This window comes from Anser brachyrhynchus, assembly GCF_964034855.1.
Source record: "Anser brachyrhynchus genome assembly, chromosome: 1".
Classification (NCBI taxonomy): domain Eukaryota; kingdom Metazoa; phylum Chordata; class Aves; order Anseriformes; family Anatidae; genus Anser; species Anser brachyrhynchus.
Genome location: NC_137694.1, coordinates 95617964 through 95640277, shown reverse-complemented (window position 1 = coordinate 95640277; position 22314 = coordinate 95617964). Strand labels below are relative to the sequence as shown.

Below are 22314 nucleotides of genomic sequence, written 5' to 3'. Positions count from 1 at the left end.
TTAAAAATAACCAAGCGTTTCCAGGAATCGCTCAATGACAAACAGCACAAAAGAAAGATTTGTTGGATAGCGTCCAGATAAGTTACACCTCCCCCCCAATCTCTCATGACATAAAAAAAAAACATTATTAAACTAAAATGATTTTTCTCCTACTTAAGGAGATAGACAGTTTTCAAAGAAAAAAATGAAAGCAAATATTTCATGGCAGAAAATTACTGAAATTAAATTTCATGATCAGAGGGTAAAGAATTACCTTTTGCCTCCGTTTAAATTCTCAAGAGCATAATGAAACCAGTAAAGATGCAAAAAAAAAAGTTTCTTAATGACAAAAAAACACACATCCTTATGAAATTAAAGGTATGTAGGTGCTAAGAATAGAAACAATCCTATACAGCCTGCTTTTACATACTGTTTTGCTATTGAGAGACTCCTCCTGAAAACACTTGGTTATTTTTACTTTCTTTTTAAACACAATTTTTATCCAGGGCCTTTATGTTGGTAACTTCCACGATGCTCTGCAAAACTAACTGTAAACCATGCAGAATAATGTTTTCATTAAGTCTCTGAGAAGTAGACCCACAGTTAAATGATGTTCTTGTCTTCTTAATCACCCTCAGTGCTCTAAATCATTGCCCGTACCAATATCAACCTCATTGTCTCTGGAAGTTAATAAGCAAATATTATATTTCTTGACAAACAAACATAATAGCTCAAAACTGTCATTTCTGCTGATTCAGCAGTGAAAAGTGAAGAAATACGCCACAACTTACTTCTATCACTATGATGGAAGAACAAAAAGGGCCTCACAACACGCGAAGTTATTTTCAATTCTATTTTTTTTTCAAGAAGCATATATTAAAATATATATATATATATAAAAATAAATAAAAAAAGAAAGAGTCAAAAGGGTAAAGCAGCAAATATTGGGTTCCAAAAAGTTCCTAATGACCCTTTCCAATGGCCTTCTCACATTAGTGAGGGGATTTAAAGTTTTTTGGTTCTTTTGCAGAAAAGGAATATTCGTATTTAGGTCAAAAAGCCAAAAAGGCAAGAAAGTCACACAGCAAGCTCCACTGCCAAATGAGAGAAATTCTACACGCTGATGTTCTTCTACCAATATCCAGGAAAGAGAATCTTGTTTTCCTACATACACGTCAGTAACATGTACATTTAGCTCTCCAAACTATCCAATAATCTTTTGTTCCAATGTCTGCTCCACAACTGGTACAAAGATCAATGGGAAACCGAAAACCAAAAAGACAGCTAACATGAATAAACTATCAGGGAGAATAGCTAAACACACACACACAGTGCAAAACCGTCTTCTAAACAGAATTGTTGATAAGATAATGCTAATTGAGAGGACCCTAAAAAACACCTACTGCCCATGCAATGAGTAAGTTAGAACTTGCATTCATTTTATTTCATCTAAAATTTGAATATTAACAGTGTTAATTAAGCCTACCAAGTACTAACCTGTGCTGTCCTATGGATAAGTGACAAAAAACATCTAAGAACTAAACTGTCAGCTGTTAATTGATAAAAATACAGCAAAGTTTTTAAAAAGTCTTCACAGAGCATGCCTTACTTTCTGTTTGAAGATGTTAGGCATTGCACATGCTTACGTCCCAGTCATCCCTGAAGTACCAAGACGAATATTTTGAAGCCTGCACTTTCAAAATCAGGATCTTGTTTCAACATTTTATGGGATCACTGACCATCTGGAACTGACCTGGACAAAGAACTGGGGGATTCTGTGAAATGACCCTATCAAATTTAGTTATTTCTGAGGACACACCAGAAAAGGCACATTAACAAAAAAGTTGCCAACAAGTTCCCACTCTCCAGCCCATATATCTCAAAAGGGTCGTCAACACTGATGGATGATTCACGCTGGTGCTTAATTCAGTTTGGGAACAGGGCAGGATGGAAAGGAGGAGCAAAATCCATAGCCTTAGATTCAACTGGACTTCTCACTAAAATACAGTTTGGTCTAAAAGGCACACATACCCAAAGGCTGACTAGCAGTCTTAATTTCAAAGTCTGGTGCAATTATACCCTTAAGGCATGCAAAAAAGTATGTTAAAACAACACAGGAAAATTACCTGTAGATCATCGTAACATAAAGCTCAGGCTTTTAAGTATTATTTTTTGTGATTTTTTTAATGCAGTTTCATTTCCCACAGAGCAGGGACTAACCTATTTATTTTATTTAAGCTAAGGCTTATGGATCTAGACTGAGATCACACAAAATACCAAGACAATCGATAAAAGACCAAACTTCAGTATCGCTTTCATATACCTTGAGAACTATAAACTGTATGCTCCCTTTCACAAAAAAAAAAGGTCTTACTAAAACACAGATCAGTTCGAAACTGGGCTGATTAAACTTGCCAGACACATAACAGTAATTTTGTACATCTGGTCCTTAACAAGTGAATAGCTCTAAAAAGAGCTTAAATTAGCTTTGAAAGACAAATTTAATATTCCATAACCAAAAAGTCTCTTTCCAGTATTTTTAAGTGGATCGTTTTGCAATAAATTAAAACCACAGACTGAGTGGAAATTGGTCTGCCTCCTTTGAATTCATTAACAACAGGAATTACACTACATGAAATTTCAGCAAACTGGTCTATAAACAGATCTGTAAAACCTCCTCTGGCTCTTTTTGCTTGTTTACAGAAAGAAGGTGAACCCTTAACCAATTTTAAAACCTTATTTTCTAAAGTTACACCCTTCCCAAGTGACTTCTATCTCCAGTCAATTATTTAAACTTCATAGTTGCTGGTAGGATGGTTAGGGAATGGTTAATTTTGCAAGATTACATCTTCCATACGCAACTACTATTCAGCATTCCACCCGAAGGGCACAATCAACCAATAAAGACTTTGTTCTGATTATGTAATGCTTACAATTTGATCTCCCACTTGAGAGCTCTTTTGGATGTAAAGACAACTGTAACATAGTGACTTTGCAAGTAAGATGATGTAATGCTACTTTAGAAGTGACTACATTATAATGAAACATTTGAGCATGTCCAGTAGGAACCACACCTTTCAAAAGCCAAGGTACATTTCAGTCAGAACCATTCAATACCTAGAGAGCTGTTTCCCTTTCTGATTTCTTTTCCTCTTAGACACTTTGATACCAAAAAGAGAATTACAATTTTCTTCAAAATTAGCTACAAAAAAAAAAACTCTTCATTTGAAGTTAACAGGTTCTTAGAAATGGAATAAAAATAACCCTCTTCCAACTTCTATTTATGAATAAGCATGTGAAAAATACATTTTCTAGATAATTTTAAGAATGCACACATCCAAAAGGAAGTGGTCAAAAGAATACATTAAGGATTTGTGCAGTTTTAAAGACAGAAGTTTAATATGGAAATCTAACTTGTATCAACATATCTATAACTTAAGAGATATGAAGGTGTTTTTAACTTGTGATTTACATTCAGATGTTGTAAGTGAACGCTTACCCAGTACATTCATTGTTCATAAGGTAGAAATAGCCTATGAATGTCCTAGGACAATGCACGTGCATACGATTTTAGAAGGACTGTGGCTTTATATATATCAGCTTTCTTATTTCACAACAATGAAGGAGCATTTTTTGAAAAAAAAAAAAAAAGCTCACCAGAAGTAAAATATTTTAACATTTACTAGAAGAATCACACAATGAAAAGCAAACTTCTGCTGTCACCTCAGTAAAATCCTTTCTGAACTCAGACTAATACCAAGTGAAACCTATACATTTGAAACACTCTGGGGACCACTTTGTGATTCTGGAGCTCTTCCCTTTAGCAATGACATTCCTGCAGGAACCCAGGTGTGATCATAAGCCTCCCTTCATTCCAGTACAAATGCTAAAAGCATCTCAATCATTCCTTCCAGTCACTCCACTGGACATTAGGGTCTTCGCATGGTCCTCCCCACACCTTCCAATAACCTAATCATTGATTTTCTTCAACATGACATTAGCAAACCGAAACTCCACCTGACAAATGCTAGCTTCTTTTATGGCTTTTGGTTCCTGGATGCACTGAAAAATCAGAGATGAGCATAGAACAGCATAAGAGGAGAACAGAAAAGTAATGTCGATATCTGGTGAAACAGCTGAAAAAAATTAACAGGATAATAGGACCTACAAGTTTCTTCTGCAGTTCTTTTTTGTATTACAATGTTAAGTTGTAATGCATTATTATCTCTCCAAAGGATCTACAAACATGATTTCCATCTTGGTTTTGTATTACTTATGATATTAATGATATTCCCTGAAGTCTGTAGGAATTCACTACCAAAACTGGGTAGCTTTCCTGCTTTTGAGATATACCTAAAATACTCTCATTTCCCACAACACTGAAGCAAAAACAATGGTCAAAGATTGTTTAAACAATCCAAATTCTGTAACATCAATACATGTGGAAAACATGCGGATATGGCATTTAAAGCTAAGATATCATAAACAGCCTTCAGTCACTTCTAAAGAGTAACTCACTGAAGAAATCAACAACCTTTGAAACTATCATCCATAAAACCTCAGGAGTATCTACTAGTCTTCTGTGTATGTTTACACAGGGAAACTTTTCAGAGCAATTTCCAAAAGGTCAGGAGGGATTTCAGATTTCACTCCCACCCAGACTTTGCTCTACCCAAGTAAAACCACTAGTAATGGTTTCAACAAGCCTCTGAGTTACGAGTATTTCTGCTACACAGGTACCTACACCATCAAAACTGCTCCAGGAACTCTAACCACCCGCCACTCTGACCACTGAGCAAACTATATATAGCAGCAGCTTTCAGGCATGACTTGCACCGATTTAGATATACATGGATAGCTACAAGTTAAGGCTCCACTTACATTCCCAACCTCCAATGTCAAAGACGTTTTATAGCTCTCAAATAAAGTGTTTATTCTTGTCAAGCTCTGTATAACCTTATGTTACTCTGGACACACTTTCAGCTTCTACCAAAATAATCCCTTCTATTTTGGTAGAGTTGGATCCATGTATTTTCATCTTTACTCAGCAGGAATATCAAAAGGACCAATTTTTTGTACGTGAGAATAGCCTTTGCTCATCTACTATGGGGATCCTGAAATAAATATGAACAGACGAACAGGGTAAAAAAAATGCATCACAAGAACAAAAAATATCAAGCATCACAAACTCAGACATCTTAGAGTAGGAAAAGCCAACTTTAATGAGGTTTTTATTAGGTCATCCACAACTGGGTCTTGTTTAATCAACACAACATAATTTAGGAATTCAGAAGATATATATTCTTTTGCAACTTCTAGTTCCAGGCCTCAGTTTATCACATGCATAATCCAGACATGTCTTTAGGTGTTGCTTTGAAAGTTAAAAGAACTAATAAATGACATCAATTCCTACAAAAAAGTTGCAAGCAGTGTCATAAGAACCATATTACAGTAACTAGAATTGATATCTTCCTTCTGCCCATGCTACTGGCTAGAGTTACGGACATAGATTTGCCTATACACACACACACACATATATATTTTTTTTTTCTTTGGGGAAAAACAAAGAAACAAAACCAAAGAGTAACAAATTTACCGTGCTTAAAACTTTGTATTCATAGGATCACCTACCAGTACTAAGGTTTCTGGTATTCCATTATACCATTCTTGCTAAGAAAAACAAGCTATTTTAAAATGATATGGAAGACAGAAACTTTAAATTATACATCCATTTAAGAAGTTATCTTGTTTAATTTTTTCTTGAATAACATCACATTGTTTATAAGTTATTAACAATTACCGAATGTACCAAAAGGAGCCACTTCAGGTTTCTTTTAAATGAAGTTGCATCACCACATGAAAGCAAGCAATACGTCCCCACATTTAATCAATCCTACATGGCACATCATGATCACGCACACAGCATACACAAAGCTTTTTATGAACTGTAACTATGATTCAGCTAATGAGTATTAATCTTTGCATTATGAGCTTCTGAGATTGGCTACAGCAAATAGAAGCCAAAACCAATGTCCTGTCAGAATGCTTTCACCTAAAGTATCAAGGGGAAACAACATGAAAAGGAACAAAACAGAAACTTCACCCTTACACACAACTGAAAAATAGGTAATTTTACAAACCAGATGAAAAATAAGCTATCCAACAATGAAAATATAAGCGAACAGAACACTGAGAAGTTTGCAGGGAAGACTGTTTAAAGTGCATGGGATTTTAGGGAATAAAAATGAATTTTTGTCTTTGCTTCAGGTGCTAGGAGAAGAATTTCCTTAAGTCACTTCATTGTGCTCTTGTATAATATTTAAGGAAGAAGCAATCTGGGGGTTATTCAAGCATTTACTTCATCTCCTGAAAGACTTTCTTAGTAATAGTCCATCCTGCTGACATAACATCCAGAGACATGAGATCAATAAAAATGTTCCCAGATAAAGACACAAGTTTAGCATTGCTTAGTCTAAGGTAATAGTTCTTAATGCTGACATGTCTCATGCAGGCTGCCATAAAAAGCCAAATTAATACCCTTTTGTATTTATTCCCCTTCCTCACTCAAGGGTTTTGTGAAATTTTTGTTGCAGACTCAGGAGCTATGGAGTGTCTGAGTCTGCTAAATACATTTCCCCAAGCCCCAGAGACTCCTTGAACGGTACCTGCTGTGGGCAGTCCTAACACAAAGAACTACACGGGACTACGCACTAGGAGATCAAGAAATTCTGTAAATACTTTTCCAGACTAGAGAATTGAACCACACAACGCAGTCACATTTCTAAACTATTAATCTATCAGATAGCTCAGCAATTCTGAATCCCAAAGGGATCAAAGGTTTTCAAGTTATATTATATCCCTAGGAATCCACAATCTAAAACGGCCTATATGGTATACATTTACCTCTGTGTTATTTCAGTACAGATGCCTTGAACAGGTATCAAAATCACCAATAACTTAAAATCCCATGCTTTAAACAGGAACTAGTGTATGACTTCTGAAATTGCAGAGAATAAGGAAAACATTCTAAAATGTATTTTTAGCATGAATTATAAAAAAAGAAAAATCTATCAAGGCAGAAAAATGCCTCACATAATTTCATAACATAAATGGCAGCATCTAGAGACCCAATAAAGGGCCTGTGAGCCCAACAGCATGTCTATTTTACTCAGCTAACACAGGCAGCCCAACAAAAAACATTTTCTTTCCCTGCAAAGTTTGCCTTCCTCAGCATCCAATAGCTGCCTTTTTACTACCTTACTATTTTTGAGATAAGCTTTCTGTATGATCTACTTATTCACTGCGTCAATCTGTAAGAGGCAAGAGAAGCCTGATCAAGAGAATTATAACAATGAAATGAAAGACAAATACATTTTGATCCCCAATTCTCTCTACTTTGTAAACACTAAAAATAGAAAAAAATGACAAACTTGTAACTCCGATATGTACACTATAGATCGTTCCAACAAGTCTTCTTACAGTTCCTAAGCTGCATTTGAGACCACATTCACCTAGGTGCGTCCCTCAAAAGCTTGTGCTTTCTCTTTCTCATTTCTGACACCAGGGCCTCAGGTGACTCCTGTAGAACTTGCAATCTATAAGAATCCTGAATCCCTTCAATCTGCGTGCTGGGCTTTGCAGTACAAGGCACTGCTGGATCAGCATCACCCAGTAACAAATGAAAAAACAATTGACAGGAAGGGAAAAAAGCAGAAGAGAGGAGACATTCAGTGATATGGAGAAGTAAAGGGACTTGTAATACCTTGATCTACTTCTTTGCTTTGAATGGAGCATCCTCCACTGACACCATGTCCAGGTCACATCTATGGAAAGAGCTGAGTCAACTTCACTCAAACCTGTGTGTTTATTATTCAAACAAGAACTAAACTGCTCAGAAAGGTTTGATCAGTTTGAACACAGTGACTGGATTCACAGCTTAGGTTAACACACAGAAAAGATCTGAGACAGAGATTCATGCAGAGCTTGATCTGAAGCTTAACACATCTCAGTCACCATTTCCCTGAAGTCCTACAAGAAGAATTTGGTTTGACTGCATTTCAAAGGAGATGGAGGAAGAAAAGTAGGCAACTAAGTATATAGACTTATTATATATATTTTTTTTTTTGTTGAGGTCCAATGACTCAAGAAAGACATTTAAAATATGTTCACACTATGTGGAATTTTGCTCCATCCAAGGTACATCAGCACAATAGTCTTCACATGGTTGCAACTCACTTGTGCTACTGCACTAATATTGAAATGGTTGTCATGCTTCTAGAAATAGTCCAACTATTTGCAGACACACAAAAAAAAATCAGTGCAAAACAACACTAACAAAACAAACCTCCAGGCCCAAGCTGCTTGGTAAAATACACTATTGTGCAGAGTCTTCATAGACTACGAACTGTTATCTCAACTCATTATGTACAACGGATTACTTGGCTATATATGGTTTATACGACAAGGCACAGAAATTAAATTCTATTAATGTTTGTTCATGACAAGCTCTGCTCTGCACTAAATGTCTTTTTTAATAAAAAAATATTCTGGTCCCATATACAACAAGAGGTCATCTCACAAGCAGATACAGAACATTTGCCAGTCCCTCTTAGGAGAGAGGTCATTAGCAGTCATGTGAAGAGATGCAGTCATCAACTTCTGAAGGCAGCGCCCAACAAAAAGGGATCTAATTATGCCTAATATTTGGCTAGGAATTTTGTTTGTGTCTGCCAAAATAGGGAGAATAATGGAATCTGCAAACAATAAGGGAGTTTGGGAAAATATTTCTTCCCGCTGCCAAAAAAAATTAAAAACACACAGTAATGAAGATATGAATCTCTTTCCGTCCATGGTCCATAGTAAAGACACATGAATCTGAAGAATGTTATCTTTAGAACTTTCCCCTGCTTCTCCCCCTTGCCTTCCGCATGCAATTTATCAGTTGTCTGTGCATTGCAGACTGTCATTTAGCTATAATGGCCTTCATATTTCTCTCCATAATATTCAGAAATTAATCTATGTATTATGATACGAAACACGAAAACAGCTTTCACTGATGAAATCTAAGAGATTGTCAACCACAATGTCAGGGAAATTAATAAAGACAAATTGGACAGAAAAATTTAAAACGATGTTATCAATCCATGAAATAATTCAAAAAGTGAGCTTTCTTCCACTGACTTAATGGCAAAACTCCCACAGACTTCAGAGACAAGGCTGAGTATACACTGGAGAAAAATCCTTTAAATTACAAGTTATTAGAACCATTAAACATCAGATACCATTTATACAAGCCATTAAGATTCAGCTTGTCAATATCACATGCTTTTCAGTTCTCCGGTATCACTTGCAAAGCTTAAGCAGAACCCCATCCAAAAAAGCAAATAGTTTTAAGTAATGCAAAATCCTAACAGAAGCTTTGACAGTATTTGTACTTCCATAGATGTCTATTTTGGGACTATGAAAGTAACCTAAAGATTTTGATCCCACGGATAATTTCAAAGGCTGAGATTCAGCAATATCTACATGAAGGAAACGTGACTAAGAGCCTGATTCAGCCAAGAATTTCAATATATCATTAAAATCAGGCTTATGCTGAAGTATTTTTTTTTTTTTAAACAAAAATACACAGGACTATGTTTAAGTGCTTTGTTGAACTCAGGCCCAAATTCTAATTTCCTTTATTTATCTTAGATACAAAATGGCTAAAGGAAAGGGTCAAATGCTGCAATAGATAGGTTATGGGTTTAAGGATAGTGGAACTGCTGCTATGGTCTTCTATGGGAAGAAAAAGGAAAGAGAAGTAGTTTAATGATGGAAGCAATGGGAGGAATTCAGATAGTTTAAGATAAAGTCTAAACAACAACTTCAAAGCCATTTAGCTTATTTGCCCCCATCTTTTCCCTGCCTGCTAATCTTCCATCTTTCCAGCTTCTGTTTTTTCAAGTCAAATCCTAAGAGAACATGTGCCCAAATAACAAAATAAAATAATAAGCAGAGAGACAGAGACTAGAACAAAGCTATTGCACTCAGGCTGCAGGGAGCAGCCCCACATTGTCAGGGGATGCACCAAATAAGGTTTTCATTTTGTCTTTACCTTCTACAGATTCATTTTCTTTTGCTGTCACAGTACTTACAGTGAATCTGAGCAAGTCTGCCTAGTAACTAAAGAAACTGAGCTGGTTTTCAGGAAGCAATGCAAAGTGAGACAGGCATACCCGCCTGTCCAAAGGCATCTTTTCCCTCCAGTGAACCTCACCAGGGCCAGGACTCTACCTAGCAATACTGGAAGACACTGAAAAAAACCAGTAAAGGAAGGTTTCTCAGCCTCTGTCATAAATAAGCTTTTCACGTTAGCAATCTGAAAGCTGGAATTTTTAATCATATAGTTCTTTAACAGTGCTTGAAATAGTACTGTACTGTGTCCTTTATGAAGTTGTGACAACGCAAGAGAAGGAAGTCAGGTCACCACACACTCAGCTGATGCTCTTTGATAAAGCTGTTTTGCAGAAGGTCACAGATGTGCACTTTTATACCACAGAGGAGAACTAATTAAGAAACTACAAGTTCATACTTTGGCTATCCCCAGATGTAAACACAGACAGGAGGATTTGCATTCCCTATTCCCTGCTCTAGCCTGCCCCCAGACTGTCAATAAACTTATCACCAGCACTATCGGAGCTGTGTTCCTAGCAACTCCAAAACAGAACTGGAATATAAGGACGGACTTTTGTTTACCAGCTTCTGGGATGACTTCCTTCTTCAATGCTGCTCATAAGCTACAACAGCTCTTTCATGTGGCATGGCAAAAATGCAGGCAATTTTCATGTAGATAGACTGAAGAGATAGGGGGTGTGCAGGTGAAGGGGAAAATGCATGAAAAAAATAGAAAAGGAAGGAAAGAAAAAAATAACTAAGTAAAAAAGATAATAATTTTCATTCTAGTCATTTTTATGGGTATACACAGACATACACATGTTTAAAAGCATGCATACATATTTAACTCCTAGCTACCTTCTACAGATCTCTGTCACACGTGGTAGACTCCTACTTACCTGACTCCCCTACAACTTTACAGGACACAGCATTCCCCACAGCCTGTTCTAAGACAGGACCTGCACCTGCAGCTATCCTGTTCTTTCAAATAACTGCAGAGTCCCGACAGAAAAGATGAGTATGTACCTGCATACAAAATCAACTTCATCTTCCCCATACCAAGGTCACCTTGATGAGCTGTTATGCGATGCATATGATCTACACTGGCACAGTACTTAAGAAAAGGAACTATACAAAATGTCAGTTCCCAAAAACTTTAGCCAAGCATCTGTACAGTCCAATTTTAGCTAAAGGACAGACATTTTTTTTTGGGTGTATGTGGATTTGGTGACTAAATCTTCTTAGCATAGGCAATATTTTATTTGAATATGCCAATGGACAGATCAGGATAAGACATTTCATTATCCCTGAAACCAATTTACTGGGGTCAATATACAGGTATCTCTTTTTTAAAGAGATTTGCAATATTTCTGATCAAGCACACAAACCCAAACTCTCTCAAAGACATGCAAGGGGACAGCAGAACCAACCACACACACAAGTAACATACTTCTGAATAAGCCCCAGCTCAGGCACAGTGCAAAGGGCTGGCTGAAAAATTCCACCTGAAAAATAAATATCTTTTTAAGACTATGCTCAGGGTAAATATGTGCAAGGTAGCTAAGAGATGTCTTTCTTTTTAATGAAATACAAACATTTTCATCACCATTTGTCTTTAAACACATGGACAACACCCCCAAATAAGTGAATTTCATTATGTTAGTGTTGTGTTCCTGTATATATTAAAGCATCCTAAAAGCTGGCAGTAGGACAGCTTAAGCTATGTTAGAGTTTATCTGAAGACTAAAATTCAAATGCTGCAAATAAATGAATTGTGGATACATCTAATTTGAACAAAGCTGCACAAAACAGCGTGGAAAACCTTTTTCCATGGTCTAATTTATTCGTCAACACAAGAGGAGCTTATTTCATTAACTTAGTGGAATTTCAGCAACAAGTTTTATGGCTGTTTCAGGTATTTATTCCTTGTGTTCGCAGTGTTTATTCAGGGTGTACGTTGAAGGACAGGGAATGCAAGAGATACATTTTAAGCTCTTCAATCTAAATCCTTCTTTTTGGCCTCCTGCCTCTTCCCTAAATATTAAAACAAACGACTCATTTCTTTAAGACCTCCTTACTAAAAATAGTTGGCTGGGCTGCTTAATTGTGTTAGCTGAAACACAAACAGATGAAAAGGAAAGGGTTTTGCAGGAAAAACATTGAAGAGAAAAAAAAATTAGATTTCATCTGGCCTTCCCATCATCACTCGGAGAATTGTTTTGTAGTTACATCATCAGGAAATAAAATACTATCCTCTGCGGACCCCGACTCTTTACAGAAGGAGAAAAAAAAAAAGGCAGCTTGAAGTTCGTATCGCCCTCTGAGGAGCTCAGCTAAATTCACTTTTTTTGTCAGGTTAAAAAGCAAGCAAGCAAAAAGATGTAAAAAGGAACCCCCCCGAGGCCGGCTTATTAAAGAAGATGACCTTGAAGGCAATTTCTTAGCTCAAACTCCAGGCTGAGTGCAAGAGATTGCAGCTCATCAGCTAACAACTTCTGCCGCCTTCATTATCGACACTAGCGAGGAGCCGCGGCAGCCCGGACCTTGGGCACATTCTTCCACGGGCTGGTAGGCAGCCGCGAGGCTTTCGCTCCGTCCGGAGCGTCAGCTGGAGCCAGGAGGTATTAATAAGCTTCTCCCAGCGCTGGCCATCACCGAAACGCCGCGACCAGGCAGCGAAAGGCTCAGCTCCTTATATGGCGAGGTAATGACGTAATGCTCCATAGGCTTGGGGCTCGCCCGGCGCCCATCTCCCATTGTTCCTTCGCTGGGACCGCTGCTGTTCGTGGGACCGCTGCTGTTCGTGGGACCGCTGCCGTCCGTGGGACCCGCTGCGGCGCGCAGCCCCCCGCCAGCCCCGGAGCTGCAGGTAAGAGCGGGAAGGAAGGAGAGCGCTGCTGCCAGCCTTCTTTATCCTACCGGGACGCTTCTGGCGGAAAGGTCGCTTTCGGAAAAAGAAGGGGGAAAAAAAAAAAAAATTATTGAAAGGGGTGAGGAGCGGAGAGCGGTGGCAATGGCACCAGGAGGTCTAGAAGATGCCCGGTCACTCGGAAGCGGGATGAGCAGCTCGAGCGCTTAAAGCTGCGCTTTAAACGATTCCTGCGGAGCCAACAGAGGAGGAATGAATTTAAGGCTGGGGAAAGAGGTAGTTGTGAATTACACACACTTTCCAAATTGTTGGATAAAATCATGACTGCATTCGAAGCTGTGGAAGGAGTCCAACTGTATTGTAACACATTAGGTAGAGCTACTGCTGCATTTATATGCATATGCTACATATTAGGATACATGTGCAAGCACATGTCTCTAAGCACTTAGGCTACTTTTGAACAACTTTTACTGCAGTTCACAGAGCGATGTATAAATTGCCACAAACGTTATTTTGCAGTAAGATTTTGCCATGTCCGAAACAAACAACTGTAACCAGTTTAATTACTAACAAACTTTTCAACTCCTACACGCTGCTTCCCTCTTCTGTGTCTTGTGTGCAAGTGTCAAGTCGCGAGAGGACAGAGCTGTCAGATTTTCAGGAAAAAACTTGAAACACTGCTCACCAGACAAACAGAGGCTTTACAAATCAGAAAGCTTGCTGATCTCTCTGAGGCTGACTCTGCAAGGTGTTGCAGTTAGCAGCTCCAGAAACTGAGATGGAAAAGCAGCTCTGGTGAGGCACTGAGCACCTTGAAAGAGCAGACTTCAGCGTGTTTACAGCTCACATCTGCATAGCACACAAAATTACACTGTCCTCTCCCTGGATTAAGGACCAAGCCCTGTCAAATCGCTGTTTATAGGAACAACTGCCATTAAGTCAATTGCAGTGTCCTACTTGCAAGTTCAGGCTACTAAGCATTGCTCTCCTGAGTCTTATGTGCACTTTAAATGTTGCACAAGTTCGACTGCTTAATAGACAAACTCTTCTCAAAAGGAAAATCAGATTTTGTTGTATTTTTTCCATTTTCCTTAATATGAATTCAGCGTTAGTACAGATAGCAGAAAGGTGTAGGCATTCAGTGTTCATACAGACAGCAGAAAGGTGGTTGTTTTTTTCTCTTTCATCCAATGTTTTAAATCCTACAAAATCCTTGCTCATGTATGTATTTAAGAAAAATTTAAGCTGATACAATCCCATCTTTTCCAACCTTAATGATTCTATTTGCCTAGCTGTACTGTCCAACATACAAGGAGTTAGAGACTAAGAATCAAAATACCATGTGAACGTTTTGTGACATTTTTCAATTCTTACAAAAAAAATAGTCATTTTCTCCATGGCTCTAAAATCTTAAATATATACAAACATTTCATTTCAAAGATAACTCAGATATTTGTGTATTATTCACCTTGGCATTTAAATAAAGGTCACATCCACGTTTCCAAGATAATCTTCCTTGTAATAAGCAGTCTACACCTCTGTTGATATCTTTAGTCTGACTGGCTATAGAATCAATAGGGCATTGTACAGTACATATAGAATGAAAAGAATCCCAGAAACCACAACAAATGGAAGTTTATATTAGAAAACCAATATCCTGGATCAGTATCCTAAACCCTTACAATGTCATCTTCTGCGTGCTGTTCTGCTCTATCTATAGACTTGCAACCTACATCTCTTCCCTGTAAACGATTATTTAGTTTCCTATACATCCTGTTTCCAGTGAATTTAGTAATTAGTAAATGCATTGGCAAGTTATAAAGGGGAAGCGTTAGCTACATTGTGAAAAGATATGTTACAAACCAAAATTAAGAAATAGACCTTCAAACGTGTCTTAAGAGTAGGCATAAGCAGAAGTCAAAGGACTACAATAGGATAAAGAATATTTACAGAAATATTACACTTGCAATAAACTTATTTCATAAAGGCAGTAAGTAGAAATAGAAAAAAAGACTACCCATAGCTAAGAGACTTTCAGCTCTTCAAAATCCAGCACAGGAGGGCAACATGTATTGTTATTTATTGCTTCAGAAATATCCAGAGTACCATCTGTACTGTGAATACTGCTGGTCTAATACAAATCATGATATCTATCAATAAACAGAAAAAATCTATTTCCCATAGTCTGTCTTCCAGCAAGACAGACTTCCTTCTAATGGGAAAAGTTTCTTCACTTAATACCTACAGGGCCAATTTTGCTCTCATTTCTACTGGTAAAAGTCCAAAATAATTACTTAGGTATCACGATTAACATTTCTTGCAGTTGTGTTTTTTTTCCCCACAGTGTTACATGCCTTTGTTTTGTCACAGATTTCTCCGTATGTATTGAGACTATCTAATTTTAAGCAATCAAAATGTTAGCTTGCATCACTTAACGGTAAAAGGGAAGAAGATAGTAAAGGAAAGGAATTGGCATGTAATTTAGTCTTAGGCACCTGCATTCCTTCACTTAAGTTTCTCCTTATTTATTTATTTATTTACAACATACAATGTAAAGAGAAAGCACTTTAAGAACAAGCACATCCTCCAGAAATTAAAGTCAGCTTCCTATCAGACTGCATTGGCCCTTTGTTCCTTCCCCGTCACTTCCCTTCCTTCCACTGACCGATATCACGTAACTGCTGACAGCAAAATTTTTAGAGATCGATCTAGAAGACCAACAGGTATCACTTGCACTTTTTTTATTTTCCCCATTAGTACTAATATAATCAAGCCACTGCCTGATTTTTCTTACTAACAACACTTTCATGTTATTTACCCACTGCTGTGATGAATGATCACATTTGCCACTGTCATGGGATATTTAAAAAAAAAAAAAAGAGGGAAGCCTGATTTTAGTCCTAGCAACAGTTTCTACTGTGTGGCAGTTCTTAAAAAGCTCGCACTTTTCTTCAGGGAAAATCCTTTATCAGATGTAGATTGGCATGGAAGAGCAAGCAGCTACCACTCCTCAGTAACTCTCCTGCAAACAGCTTCTCTCACATTCTGGGTGTGGTATGACCTGAACACAGTTCATTACAGAAGCAATTAAAATAACCCATAAAAACACTTAAGCCAGAGAATACTAAGGAGGTTATAATGTAGAAAGACATATCTTTAAAAACCATCCTATAAAATTTGATTCTGACTCATTAATAGTTCCCTTTAATACTTCAGCCTGTCATCAAATTGATGTGAACTTAGAAACTATAACTTACCACTAAAAATACATTTATTTTAATTGCTTAGGTCTGTCTTCCTCATTTTAAATGGATTTTGCCGGGGCATCCATGAGGTTTACCTTGAGCTTTTTTGATGTGGTTGAAAGCTTAGTTAGTTCACCATTCACTAAACTGTATTACTCAGCTCTAAGAGGGTAAGAGACATGGCTGAAAAATTCTAAATATAGTGCCCAGTCTCGTGCTCTAAGTGAAGTAATGGGCATTCTGAGTCCTAATGGCTCTTGGTACATTATGCTGATTTTGAGGTTTGCTGTGTTTCCTGTCAGTGAGACAGGAATCACTTTGATTGCACGGCCAAGGCACCATGTTGTTTCTGGAAGGTCAAGAACAGCAATCTCACACAGCCTGACCAACGGAGCACACTCAGGCATTTACAGCTCACTTTCCTCGAATGTTCAGAAACTCAAGGAAAGTATATTTGATCATTTTCTGAAGCACTTTGTAGTCTCCAGTTTAAAAACAGTACAAAATCAAACAAAATCAACACTTTTCAAAGCACTGCCTGCTCAGCAGAGTAACCGAACTGAGGTGATAAAGAAGTTGAATGCTCCTGCAGTAAACGAACGCTAGGTTATCCAAGATGAGATAACACCCAGCCCTCCTTTAATAATAAAATGGGGGTGAAAGCTCAAACTGACCTCGCTTAGCAACATTTCAACACAACTCAAAGTCCTACGATCTCAGTCACTCAAGTTGATAAATGCACACATTTTCCTGTTGCAGAAGTCACCCCTTCTGCTACAGTTCATCGTGCACGTCATGGTGGTGTAAAACATCCACTTCAGCCTTGAGCTGGGCAAGGGGACCTGTAGATAACCACCAGAGAGCAGCCACTGAAGAACCCATGCTGTTTTACTTCACACTGCATGCTCATAGAAGCAGAGCAACCAGAGCCCACCATCACCTTGTGCTTGAGCTTCAGCAAACTTTGACACAAGTACTACTAAGCAGGGGACACAAAGCTCTGATGAACATGACTGAAAATATAAAAAGCGAAATGAAATACTTTTGACTAGGAGAAAAAAAAAAGTTATCTATCAGAGGCATTTTGATCTTTGCATAATTCCATAAACAGACCATTCGTAGTTTATAAAAGAAAACCTTTTCTAATCTCACCAGATGTTTTGTCCAGCATCATTCATACCCAGCAGGTCAGACAACATTCAATATTCATGTTTATGCCTGTACAGTATCAAACACAAAAACAGTGCGATCAAAACTGAGACCTTAAAAAAAATCTACTATTATTTCTGTTTTAAATGGGGGTGGAGGGATTGATTAATCTTGCATACATTTCAGGGATGTGAAACAATGCATGAACCATATTTCATTGTCCTTTACTAAATTCCAAAGGCCTGGGAAGGAACACAACTGCATTGAAGTTAAAAGAAACAATAGGTTAGGGAGGTTTTTTTTTGTTTGTTTTGTTTTTTTAAAGATCTGCTTGAAACCTAATATTCAAGGCAATTTCTTTTACAATTCACTGCAAGAGAGTAGAGGGACAAAGCTCATCTAGTGTTTGCATAGCAACTACTGTAATGAGTGCATAAGAGACGGGAAAAAATTTAAAATACTGACCTTAACCAGTATGTTGCTACTACGAGGGAAAACACACGCACACAAACAACAAAAAAACCACAAGATTGGCTGTTTAAAAATGGAAAGTAATAGTAATCTACTCATAAAGCTCACATTTTAATTACATATCTGATTTAACTCATGGATAAAAGCATCTTAGGGAAAGTACGAGCTACCTGAATTTCATCATTTTTTGTTGTTATTGTTTTAATCAATATTCAGGTAAAATTTGCAGAAATTTCAGTCATTAAGCCAAATTATTATGAAAATCTTGAAATTTCACCACCACTAAGCCTGGCTTACCTGAAATTAATTCCACCCCCTACATTCCTAAAAAACATGACTGGATTCTACTTAGCTACATAGATATTTCTTAGAAGCAGCTTGATAAATGTCACAGTTGTTTTAGTTTTCAACTACAGAATACTCCTCCCAGTCAAGAACTTACTCAACTTTAGCCATTCTGCCTCAGATCCCTTCATACAGAAGAGAAAAGTGAATGAAATAAGCCTCATTTATTTATTAAGTTTGGTCTCCTGAACCTGGGGGTACCACAACTCCACATTTGGGGCAGCTAGCCCATAATTCAAATATCTGAAATCCAATGCTCAAACATATTAACTTGGATGTAGCTCTATGAGAACTAGGTCCTCAAACAGCTATTAATGATTTTATATAGGAAGGTGGAAAAAATGTCATTTCTTAATGCTCAAAGCTGAAACATTTTCTGAACTTACAAAATAGTACCATATACTCTTTCACGTAAAGAGAAAATCTTTTGACTAGCAGTCCACATCACTCCCAAATTAAATAAGAAATTGGCTTCAATGAAAAGGCCACCATGAACCTTGGCAGGCTTAAAACTTCTCCTAAAATATGATTATAAAAACATGTCTAACACATAAATAGGTACTTGCATTTTCATGTATATGGGTAAGCCGGACAGGGGTATATAAACCCACTGAAGCAAAGTTATCAAGTATAACTTCTGTATAGGATATTCCAAGACAGATAAAATAGATTGTCTACAGCGTGGGGAAAACAGATGACAGCAACTGCTGGAAGTGTTTAGGCTTCTGCTAGCTGGTGCACACCGTGATTCCCTTTTGGGAAAATAGCAGAAAACAGCTGACAAGAACCTTAAAGCGTAGAGATTTTGCTAACCCCTAAAAAGGAGGAGGAAAGAAAATGCAACACAGCATAGAAAGGAGCAGTCACTTACGAAAGTGTCAGCTTGTCCTTGCTTTGTTCCCATCCTCTGATTAAAGCCCTAGATAATTATTGCCTCCCCTGTATACGGCAAAATTCTCTTATTTTAGTCTTGATTAACTGGGGGGACAACAAATCAGAATTTGACAAGAATTTAACATTTTATAATCTGTATATGACCCTCTCATATATCTGGGCTAACACAGTTAACCAAATAACTGGCACATTTTGTCTAGAGATAATGGTGTCCTTTTATTTTCAGGAACTGAAATCACTTTTTAAATTAATGATAAAAGCTAAAATGTATTACATCAGAAACATACTGTACATGAAAGCATGCTACAGCTCCTTCATTTTTGAGTGACATCTGAAAATAGGAAAATATAACCTAAGCATCACAAATCATCAGCCAGGAGGCAAGAAGAGTGATCAAATAGGGCATGTAGCCAAATGCCCCTCAGTCACATAATGATTCCTGGTTATAAATCAATTTGGGGTACAATAATGAGGTAGAGATCGTTCAACTGAATTAACAGTTTGAAGAACAGGGAACACTTGGAGCCTTTATTTGAAGGGGCAAGGGAAATACACATGGACATGACCCTCCTTTTTCCTAAAAAGGCCTTTTTTCTATGGCAGTTGTTGAAAGACAGAAAAAAAAAAAAAACAGAAACCAACTAAAGATGGAAAAAGTAAGCATCTCTCTTGGCTTTAAGAAGACTAATTTAAGAGTTCAAGAAACCATTGCACATAACATAGCTAGAACTAGCTAAGTCCACTTTTTCGTCCTAACAATTTAGATCTTTTTTCCCTAGAAGAAACATTTGTTTTCCAAAGCAAGCAAAAGTCACTCCAGCTGCTGAACACACGTGCAAGTAGCTACAAGAAAAAAAAAAAAAAAAAGCTGATTCTAAACACAAACTGTTATTGGCACTTTGACTGGACAGATGTCTAAAGGATCTAACTTTCATTTATGCTTAGGCAGGGTGCTTGATGTTTAACACAGTGAATACTCAAGGCCATAGACGAATGGACAACCTTACTTCAATACATCATAATCAACCTGAGAGTAAAAGATGTTTACTTAAACAATCATAGGTGAAAATACTATTTTAATTACTTGTTATATAAATATGTGAATTAAATCTATGAAGTACACCTTAGAACTAAAAGAAAACATTTCTCAGACTAGCAGCAGCAGCTCTCAGCTGTAGTTTCCCATCCCATGGTTTAAAATGGTGCTTTAGTCCTCTTTAAGAGGAACAGTTTGGAGAAGCAAAGGTGACTTAAATCCTGAATAAGAGCATCTATGCTAAGGATTAACATGCTTTAACCAAACATGCATCTTTAGATGATTCACTGAGTGTTCCCAGGCCAAGGTGGACCGAGGTCCTATTGAAACAACACAACCTCCAAACATTCCACGCTTCAAGTCCCAACACATTCAGCTGTAGAAGACATACAGCAAAACATTTCGCAGGATTAGGACAGATAGTAAGGAAGTGAATTACTTCCCAGGTAGTGACACTCTCAGAATCACAGAGCTCCAATACCTAGAATCATACCCAGAAACAATTTGTAATATGTGAGAAATAGTTTTCATAATTTGCAGTATGGTTCACTGATAAAATGTATTAAACTGACAGCATTCTTCATCACTTGTAGCTTCAAAGCTGTCTTTAGCCACTGAACTGTGCTGTTCTGCACTGCTACCATCTCTTTTTCACTTTAGTCCTCCAAGAGGAAGTGATGGAAAGGTCCATTTTAGGGAAAACAGATGCCCTCACGTTATCAGGTCTACAAGAAAATGATCAGCTTCATGAAATTTGACAACAAGGTAAATTTAATTTTCTCAATCTGAACTTGCAGTAAAAATTAAGGTTCATATTTTGTGCTAAAGAAAGGAAGGGGTGCCACCTCAGCCCAGCCTTCATACACCCGGAGTTTATTATATACAGATGTACTTCAGAAGCATGCACACGAAAAAGGGCTTATTCTTGTCTTAGGGCGTATGTAGATAGTAAAGATTTTATGGATATAAACATGACCTCAATAAGTCATGTAATTTTATCCACCTGCACAGGAGAGACAACACCTACATCATTCCTAAGGAATAATTGTCTAATTGTTTTTAAGTACCACCCACTCCCCCCTCAAAATGATGGTGAACTCCCAAGCCTTCCCAGACAAGCCCATTCAGTACTGAGGTACCTTTACCATTTATCTTACAATATTAACAAAATACTGTAATAGCGATTTAAGCACATAAATTCTTGCCATATGTATTGAGCACACGAAGAACACACTGCAGTTTGCAGCCAACTTCCACCTGTCTAAAAGCAAGTGGCAGCTGTATGACTGCAGCTTATCCAGGCAGCTTATCCAGGTACTGGTGGCAATTGGAAGGGGCCATCAGAAAGTTCTAAATTTTGCCACTGCTGCTGACCGGTAACATACAAATAAGGCCATGGCAGCATAAGAGATAGGCACAGTGCCTATTCTGCTCATGGATGAAAGAGCAGCTCCAGACATTTACTTCTATATAAAATGTGTGTTAAAATTGTTTTAGAGAACATCCAATTCCTGTAAATGTTATGGGAAAATGACATTTATGACTAACCAGTCTCCTCTGAGAAACATGATGTGTTGTTGCTGGCCAAGTGCCATTTTCTGTCATACCAAAAATATTAACTAATTGAAGTTTTAAAAAAGTTTGTATGAATTGGATACTTGCACAATTATGCCTAGTTCTGGTCAAGACAACAGAACAGCACCAGGTGAATCAGATAGCAGAAAAGCACCTATTTACCCAACTGCATCCAGGAAAAAACACTGAAAAATTGAGGTCCACCTTGAACCTATACTCTATGATGTTATATTCTGGGTAAAAAAAAATATTAAATTACAGGCAGGAATTATCTATTGAAATTTCTTATAGATAATAAATTTCAGACTGTGTCTTAATCTAAAAGAAGTATTAAACTGACAAGTGTAAAAGGAAGACTAAAGGGTTAGAAACTTACAGAGAGCTGAAGCAACTCACGCGTTCAGGGATTCAGAACTTCTGCAAACTCATTAGTCGCTTGAATGATGCAGACAAAACACCAGAGTCAAAAATTCAGCCCTCAAACTGTTAACACTTCTATGAACAGTAAACACAACATGCAGGTAGCATTTACCTCATAAACTAAACACGAATTGCTTGCTTGGGGTAATCAGTGCCAGTAGCAACCTGACCAGGAA

General features: G+C 37.5%; 2 protein-coding genes across 5 annotated transcripts in view; one reads left to right on the top strand and one right to left on the bottom strand.

Annotated features, from left to right (window-relative positions):
* Nucleotides 1–22314, bottom strand: part of CMSS1 (cms1 ribosomal small subunit homolog) — a 239681-nt gene that overhangs the window by 189612 nt on the left and 27755 nt on the right. The gene's annotated exons all lie outside the window — the stretch shown is intronic.
* Nucleotides 1–22314, top strand: part of FILIP1L (filamin A interacting protein 1 like) — a 205231-nt gene that overhangs the window by 156928 nt on the left and 25989 nt on the right. Inside the window, exons 1-2 of one of the 4 annotated variants that reach the window (XM_080565436.1) lie at nucleotides 7836–13003; nucleotides 20804–20908. The exons of 2 other annotated variants lie outside the window; for them this stretch is intronic. The gene's annotated coding sequence lies outside the window, so the exon portion shown is untranslated. Of the gene's footprint in view, nucleotides 1–7835; nucleotides 13004–20803; nucleotides 20909–22314 lie in introns of those variants that run through there. One more of the 4 variants, XM_080565435.1, reaches the window with a different exon arrangement.